The sequence below is a fragment of the Mauremys reevesii genome, linkage group 2 (genome assembly GCF_016161935.1).
Source record: "Mauremys reevesii isolate NIE-2019 linkage group 2, ASM1616193v1, whole genome shotgun sequence".
NCBI lineage: Eukaryota > Metazoa > Chordata > Testudines > Geoemydidae > Mauremys > Mauremys reevesii.
Genome location: NC_052624.1, coordinates 12,994,586 through 13,003,583, shown reverse-complemented (window position 1 = coordinate 13,003,583; position 8,998 = coordinate 12,994,586). Strand labels below are relative to the sequence as shown.

At 46.5% G+C, this 8,998-nt stretch overlaps 1 long non-coding RNA gene across 1 annotated transcript; it reads left to right on the top strand.

The window, feature by feature from the left end:
• The first annotated feature begins 2,311 nt into the window (after positions 1-2,311).
• LOC120396448 lies at positions 2,312-6,895 on the top strand. The gene is made up of 4 exons (XR_005593147.1): positions 2,312-2,392; positions 3,091-3,194; positions 5,227-5,329; positions 6,465-6,895. It is a non-coding gene; the product is annotated as an uncharacterized LOC120396448 (long non-coding RNA).
• Positions 6,896-8,998: the final 2,103 nt, after the last annotated feature.

Here is an 8,998-nt window from a genome sequence, read left to right as displayed (position 1 = left end):
GCTAATCTTCCATCCCACAGGGCCTTCACTCAAGAGAAGGGCAGACACCTTCTGCTCAGGGCCAAACAGTCTATCCCTGCCAGTGCTCTACAGAACAAGCTGGCACCTTCTCACCTCTCACGCTCTTCCCAACCACAGAGAGGCATTTTTTGGCTCCACCCTTCCTTTAGAATCCCCTGGTGCAGGGGAGGTTTCAGCCACCATGACCTCCTTCCCTGGTGGACTTTTTCCTTTAGGCGCTTTGCACCATAAACCTAAGATGGATCTTGTCTATAAAAGGGTCAAGTTTATTGCTGGATCAAAACAAGATCCTGAGGTCTTTGCGCAGACCTTGCTCAGGCAAAATCAGGGGGAGTTTTCTCTGAGTAAAGACCTCAGGATTTGGCCCATACGTTGCTGATTAACGTATCAATCTGCCTGGAACTGGACAGAGGCGCACAGCTGGCAGGTGGGGAGAGTTTAGAGGAGGCACACAGAAGCCAGTTTGCATGCACATGGCTGGAATGCTAGTTGTGGGGGGAGCACCCCTGGAGATAGTTCTCTTAATAAAGAGCCAGTTTAGTTGTGTAAACATGGAGTCCTCTCGTTATTACCCAGCACACAGTACATAAAACAATTATTATGAATAGGCTGTTGTCTCAGGCACATGGACTTCACTGCACAATGCAGCAGCAGCAGATGCTATTTTGGGAAGGAGAAAGCTCCTGTTTGGATGTGGGATCTGCCCAACACAATTATTCCATTTAGATAGAAATGACATATTCGGGCACAAGCAATCGCATTGGACGTGCCATAATTTTGCATGATGGGGTGAACTTTATAGTTAAGAGAGTTGACCTACAATTAAATCATTCTTCTATCCCATTCCTCCACCCAACCCCAACCCCTAATTTATTTTAGATGTATCGTTAAACCCTAATGAAAAGTGTCCTGGAAACTGATATCCTCTATTTGCAGTTTTGTTGTAGTTGGTCATAGAATCATAGAATATCAGGGTTGGAAGGGACCTCAGGAGGTCATCTAGTCCAACCCCCTGCTCAAAGCAGGACCAATTCCCAATTAAATCATCCCAGTCAGGGCTTTGTCAAGCCTGACCTTAAAAACCTCTAAGGAAGGAGATTCCACTACCTCCCTAGGTAACCCATTCCAGTGTTTCACCACTCTCTGAGTGAAAAAGTTTTTTTCCTAATATCCAACCTAAACCTCCCCTACTGCAACTTGAGACCATTACTCCTTGTTCTGTCATCTGCCACCATTGAGAAAGTCTAGATCCATCCTCTTTGGAACCCCCTTTCAAGTAGTTGAAAGCAGCTATCAAATCCCCACCCCCATTCTTCTCTTCTGCAGACTAAATAATCCCAGTTCCCTCAGATTCTCCTCATAAATCATGTGCTCCAGCCCCCTAATCATTTTTGTTGCCCTCCACTGGACTCTTTCCAATTTTTCCTTCATGTAGTGTGGGGCCCAAAACTGGACACAGTACTCCAGATGAGGCCTCACCAATGCCAAATAGAGGGGAATGATCATGTCCCTCAATCTGCTGGCAATGCTCCTACTTATACAGCCCAAAATGCCATTAGTCTTCTTGGCAACAAGGGCACACTGTTGACTCATATCCAGCTTCTCATCCACTGTAACCCCTGGGTCCTTTTCTGCAGAACTGCTGCTTAGCCAGTCTGTCCCTAGTCTGTAACAGTGAATGGGATTCTTCCATCGTAAGTGCAGGACTCTGTGCTTGTCCTTTCTGAACGTCAGATTTCTTTTGGCCCAATCCTCCAATTTGTCTAGGTCCCGCTGTAATCTATCCCTACCCTCCAGCATATCTACCACTCTTCCCAGTTTAGTGTCATCTGCAAACTTGCTGAGGATGCAGTCCATGCCATCCTCCAGATCATTAATGAAGATATTGAACAAAACCATCTCCAGGACCAACCATTGGGGCACTCTGCTTGATACCGGCTGCCAACTAGACATGGAGTCATTGATCACTACCCGTTGAGCCGGATGATCTAGCCAGCTTTCTATCCACCTTATAGTCCATTCATCCAGCCCATACTTCTTTAACTTGCTGGCAAGAATACTGTGGGAGACTGTATCAAAAGCTTTCCTAAAATCTCTCCCAGATCTTGTCTCTCCCGAGATGTGGGAGAGACAAGATGGGTGAGGTAATATCTTTTATTGGATCAACTTCTATTGATCAAAGGGACAAGCTTTCAAGTTTCACCAAGCTTTCTCAGACTGGAAAAGATAAGGAGCGTGTCCAAGCTAAATACAAGGTGGGGCAGATTGTTAAACATAAGGGGTTTACACATGTTTTAGGAGACCACTTTAAAGGAAGTGGGCAATTAACACCTCTGCAATCCTAGGACAAAGGAGAGTAATAGGCAGTAAGGTGTGTTGCAAATTATTGTAATGAGCCACAAAACCATAGTCACTGTTAAGTCCATGGTCTTTAGTGTCCTCTGAGCTGTGAATGTAAGTTCCCAGGCTTGTCTTTCCATGGTGTTGGGCAGGTTTCCTTTGAGGATGAGGCCTGAAAGGTCAGATATGGAGGGATTGCTTTGTGAAAAGTGTTCATCCATGGGTGATAGGGCATTTTTGTCTTTTATCATTTTTCTGTGTGAGTTCATTCGAGAGCATAATGGTTGTCTGGTGTCACCCACATAGTTGTTGTTGGGGCATTGTTGGGGCACTGAATGAAATACACCACATATTGTCATAGGCATGTGTGGAACCCATAGATCTTGAAAGGTGTGCTGTGGGAGGTATTGATCACCATAGCAGTGGTGATGTGGCTGCAGGTTTTGCACCTGTTGTTCTGGCAGGGTCTGGTGCCGCTCTGAGTTGGTGTGTCCTGGTCTGTGGGGAGCTTGCTTCTGATGATGAGCTTGGCAAGATTGACCTGGGGTTATTGGAAGGGCCTAAGAGAAAGGTTGGGAAAGATTTATTTCAGGATGCGGTCCCCATAAAGTATCGGTTGTAATTATTTAATGATACCCCATATGGGTTCCAATGTGGGGTGGCAGGTGACAACTAGAGGCGTGCAATCAGTGGTTTTTGTTGTTGTTGTTGTTTTCTGTATTGAAGCAGGTTGTCTCGGGATATTTGGGTGGCCGTCCCAGGATGAGTTCTACTTCTCTGTTTGATCACAACACAGGAACAGCAGGAGCAGCAGCACCAACGTCCCCAGCTAGGTACCTCAATACTTACCTGGAGAGATGGGTTGAGAAAGAAGTCCAGTCTCAGTGCACACTGATCAGTGTGATGTTTGCTTCTCCTGGACAGAGGGAGCACACCCTGGGCATCTGAAATCCACAGCAGTTCAAATCCCAGATAAGTCCCCATTTATGTGACAGCTGCCACCCTGGCCAAAACCGGGGATTAAAGTGGGCGCTCTCCATAGCTAAAACCTCTCAATATCTGATCTGAGTTGGAGGCTGTAACAGATTCTCATCCTCTGTGGCTCAGGTACAAAGGGGGACATTTAATACACACTGACCAGAGTTGTACATCCAGTCCTTGACTTCTCCTTGTTGAGACTGCCAGCAAGATGGCCAGCTACTGATGGGGCTAGTATCTCATGGTACAAAAGAGACTGAACTCTGCTAGAATAAATATAAAGGAAATTCTCTCCTGACAGTGCTGGACACAGACAGGTCCCTGTAGTCCTCCCAAATTAAATAAACACAGCCTGTGCTACCTAGTGTCATCATGCAGGGTCTCCCTAAATCCTGCTGACTACACTGCTGATTATTATCCAGTAGGACCAGAGACAACAGACTCATTTCACACATATAGCAAAGGTTGCCTTTATATGGTAATGGTTCACCCACCAACTCTGCTCTTACTGGCAATTTCTATTCCCAGATGCAGATTACGGGAATATTTTAATCATGTCATATTTAAGCTCTGAGTGATAAAGTCTCTGCAACATCTGGCAGAGGCTGAAATGACAGCACCCCACAGCTGGCATGCTGGGTGCAATTCAGATGGGAAGCTAGAGACCTGGGTCCAGGGTTCCTAGAGTGACGGTTCCTCTGGCTCTCATTTATCAGCTGTATGGGCACAGTAGGAATGCTTATGGGGGAAACCGTTATTAGAAAACATGACATTTGAAAAAAAATGTACTAAAACGCCAAAAAGATAAATGGGACCAGCTGCAAAATAATCATTAAAAAATTACTTTGTAGAGTTTCCAGTATATCCTTTATACTAACAGGGAAGAAGTATAGTAAAATGATTACTGTGCCATATTCATACTTTGTCTTGGTATAAATATAATGTATGTAGGATTGTTGCGTATAGTTATGTAGATGTGCAAGGCACAAAAAGGTCCCATGGCACAATTCCAGTCTTGCAAACTTCTACTTGCTTAAGGCAGTTTTTTTTCTGATGGGTAAAATATCATTTGTTTTTAATTATTGTTAATCATTATGATCAGGACAAGCAAATAGCTTTTGGCCTACATTTTCAGAAATGACTCATACTAGTCATTTTGCCCAGTTTGACACACTGGAAAGGGATCTCTGCACTTACTGAAAATCAGACCTCTTTAAGATAACTAAGCTGGACACTCAAAAATAATTTTTGAAATGAGATCTGGGCTGGTAAATGTTCCTGACATTTTCTACAAGGCTTCACTATACATCAGAGTAGAGGAGTTATCTCCAGTGTCCTGGCCTAATTCCAGTAAGAGTAATATAGCTGGGAGGGAAATGGTTTTCCCACACTGTGAAAATAATGGAGATGTCAAAATATTTCCCATTCCAGATCAGGATGAAACTGAGACCTTTTGAGGTTTTTGTGAAAAATGTGAGAGAGCAGCCCACCCCAGAACAGCCTATAGTGCAGGGATTAGGGCATGCAGCTGGGATATGGCAGACAGAGGTTCAAGTCTAATGTCTGAATCAAACAGAGACTTAAACCTGTGTACTTCAGACATCCCAGATGAGCACACTAACCCTGGGGCAATTGGCTAGCTTGGGTAGCTTCCCCTTGCTCTCTCTCCCTCTCTGGCTTTGGCCAGAAATTCCATCCTAGACCTGTGAAACCATTCCCTGGTGAAAGTTTCATTGAAATGGATACATTATCTTGAAAAGTTCTGGCACTGACATTTTCCAATGAAAAACCATTCAGTTAGAAAATTCCCGACCAATTCTAATGAGTAATTACATTCTGCATCACTAAATCCCACTCTCCCTGCCCCCTGACCCCAATCTCTTTCAGTTGGATATGGAATTCATCATCACTTCTCGGCCTAAACTGCGGTGTAAAGTTGTGCTGCTAAAGAGCTGCCACATTTCACCCCAGAGGCGGCTGCATTTTGCTGGTGAGTGATGTACGGGCACGCAGGGAAGCTGGTGACCGAGTCAAGAACTGACTCCAGATCTCCTGTGGCCCAATGACTTAACTACAAGGCCATCCATCCTCTCTTAGAGCCTTTTACTGAAACCGCAGCAAGGTTTTCTTGTTCAGGTGAGGCGCAATTAGATTAGTGCAGATGGAGCAGGACACTTATAATAATAATTGGAGATATACCCATCTCCTAGAACTGGAAGGGGCCTTAAAAGGTCATTGAGTCCAGCCCCTGCTTTCACTAGCAAGACCAAGTATTGATTTTTGCCCCAGATCCCTAAGTGGCCCCCTCAAGGATTGAACTCAGAACCCTGGATTTAGTAGGCCAATGCTCAAACCACTGAGCTATCCCTCCCCCCTGTGTGTTAGGGAGCTGGGCATAATAAAAAGTCATCTACCTGAGTTGGATGAGGTGTCCCTATTAGTGTGATTTGATTTTGCTCCTTCTATGGGAGGAAGCACAAGCTATTAAAGACCTGACTGTGGCACCTCAGGTGAGTAGTGCCAGTGGCTTTGATGGGACTGCTCATCTGTGTAAGTACCAACCTAGGTCAGGATCCCTGAGCTGAGTCCTGCAAGTGAACAACAGAACTCGCTTTGCACAGGGAGTGCTGGCTCCTGCACTTAGGCTGTGTCTAAAACGTTACCACCATTGCTGCCCCTGTTTCAGCGCCCTCAGTTTTAACAACAGTGGGCGCGAGAAGCTCTAGGGCAGTTGTGGCTTTAGGGCAGCCCCAGCCTTTTAAGCACCGTGGACTAGATTCACAGCTGGTGAAAAATCAGTGTGGCTCCACTGAAGTCTGTGAGTTTACACCAGCAGTGATTTTTGGCCCCAACTCATCTAAACCTCCTGTGATTTTAAGCACCCTATATGCTAGTATAAGACTTTGTGTACAAAATATGCCTTGTGAGGTGTCACTTGAAAACAAATAACTCGCTGATCATTAATAGTCTCTCATGATGTATGTGAGCAGTGCGTATTCAGAGTTATGGATGTGTGCTGGAATTATGCGTAAAGTGGGTTTAAACCAGGCGTGTCAGGGGGAGTTGGTAAACAGGTCTGCCCTAGCCAAAGGAATGTAGGTTGACCTCGCTTTCCATATAAGCAGTAAACAGGACCATCAGGACAGCAGTGGGAGGCGATTGCAAGTTACAGAACAATTCGCATTTTAGCAAGCACCAGGAGGGGAAGAAAACAGCAAGGAGCTGTTCACCACCAGACTCCATGTCACCTTCCTCACAGCGGGAACAAACCAGACTTTGAGGGGTAACCTTCAGAAGAATCAAATTCAAAAGTTCCCTGGACTGTAAAAGAAAGTGGCAGAACCCTCCAAGTTCTCTCTTTCGCCTACCAAGGCAGAGAAACCAGCAATTTGGGCTTCTAGAAGAGATCCTGATGGAGGATAAGCCATCACATTGCTGGAAGACTGTGGGTGAGAAAAGCCATCTTCAACAACACCTGTGCCTTGCTAGGTTCAGTTTGAGAGGTTTAGGTGTGTGTTTTCACTTTTTTTAGCTTGAAACCATTTCTAACTTTATCCCTTATACTTGAACTCACTTCAAATCCTATCTCCTTTTGTTAATACATTTGTTTTACTATTAATCTAAACCAGCATTGCTGTATTTAAATTAAAGTGTTGGTTATTGGCAGTGAATGCGGTGAGTTGTTTGGGTTTTGTCTCTGTAAAGCAGGGGTCGGCAACCTTTCAGAAGTGGTGTGTTGAGTCTTCATTTATTCACTCTAATTTAAGCTTCCGCGTGCCGGTAATACATTTTAATGTTTTTAGAAGGTCTCTTTCTAGAAGTCTATAATATATAACTAAACTATTGTTGTATGTAAAGTAAATAAGGTTTTTAAAATGTTTAAGAAGCTTCATTTAAAATTAGATTACAATGCAGAGCCCCCCGGACCGGTGGCCAGGACCTGGGCAGCGTGAGTGCCACTGAAAATCAGCTCACGTGCCGCCTTTGGCACCCATGCCATAGGTTGCCTACCCCTGCTGTAAAGGAACAAATGGACCGTATTATTCCTTGTACTGTGGTAGGCTTGGGCTGAGTATTGCAAAGCACACGGATTTGGGGCAGTTTGAAATGTGTTGGGGTCACCTGCTAACATTAACCAAGTCTGATAAAGGCAAAAGTGGATCTGGGATAACGGCTGGCAGGCTGTTGGATTCAAAGTGGTTGAATCAGAGCTGTCCAGCATAGAGAACATGAAGCACATGCTAGCTGCTGGCTGCATGTGTGTCCCGGGCTAGGAGTGACACATAGCAGAAGCATTTGGGGGCATTCAGGGTTATAACGCAATCGGTGACACAACCTCTCACTGGTCTGAATTCCACCCCAAAGCATGGTAGCAGCATAGTCAGCAGGATTTACTCCCATCTTGCCTGGGGCACCATTTCAGATGGGGGGTGGGAGGGAACTTTAACCGTAATTCAAGGGGCTACTTAGGCACCTGAAAACACTAGTATTTTTGCAGACAATAGGGGTGGGGGCGCAACCAAAAATTATAACTCAAAGTGGGGGCTCAGCTCAAAAAATCTGACAACTGCTCAGGGTGCCGGCAGGTGGGTAACTAGGGGCTGTGTGCAGAGAGCGGGTAGCTCAGGGTGCAAGCAGGGGGTAGCTAGGGACTGTGTGCAGAGAGTGGGTATCTCAGGGTGTAGGGAGGGGCTGTGGCTGAGGGGTTGCTTCTGCTTGAAGGCCAGCTGTGCATTCAGTCCCTAGTTGGCACAGTGGGGGTAGCTCCATTGGGCAGGGGCTGGGAAAAGGGGCATGCTCTGCCCATCCGGGACACCCTGATATCAGTCCCCCACCTTCCTGGGCTCTGTACAGCAGATAAGAGGCAGGATCCCGGTCCTGAGCAGCATAGCTAGCAGCAGCTCCATAGCGGTGGGGCGGGGGGTAAGGGCAGCATGGTGGCTGCAGAGGGCAGCAGAGCAGGGCAGCAGGGGGAGGTGGGGCAGCATCTCCCCTCCTGCTGCAAACTTCACCCAAATGTGGTACATGGTGCCCCTGAGGCTGCTCGCTCTGTTTACACTGCAAGCCGTGGTAAAATAGTTTTAAAGGATTCTCCAGTGAAAAGGCTGTGAACTGCCGACAAAGTGGAACCGTTTTCTTATTTCCTGTTTGTTTATTCTGGGCGAGGGAAAAAGAACAGAGAGAAGAGTGCAGCTGAGGAAGAAGCAGTCAGAAGAGCAGCCTGTGTGCACAGTGAGTTCTGTCAGCAGCTGGCCAGAAGCAATCAGAGCCAGTGAGCATGCTGCACTTGTATGCCATGAGGCAGGATGGGGCATCTGCTCCAAACTAGGGACCCGAGGGGCTCCCTTTTTCTCCTGCAGGGCATGCAGAAGACCAAGCAGATGGTTCCCCAGGTGATCCAGCAGAGGCAGGGGCAATGGCAAGTGGTCCAGAGCTGCGGAGGCTGGAGTAGAAACGTCTGCTAGTGGAGGAGAGATGGATGGAGCTGGAGGCTGGTGCCAAGTGAAGAGACAGAACAGAAGAACAGAAGTTTGTTGACCAGGACAGAGGAGGAGGGACAAGTCACACCCTTGGGGCCCAGGAGGAAGTGCATAATAGAGTGCCTGATCAGGGGCGAACAGATGACCAGATATGGGTACGATGGACCCCATCACTGTGC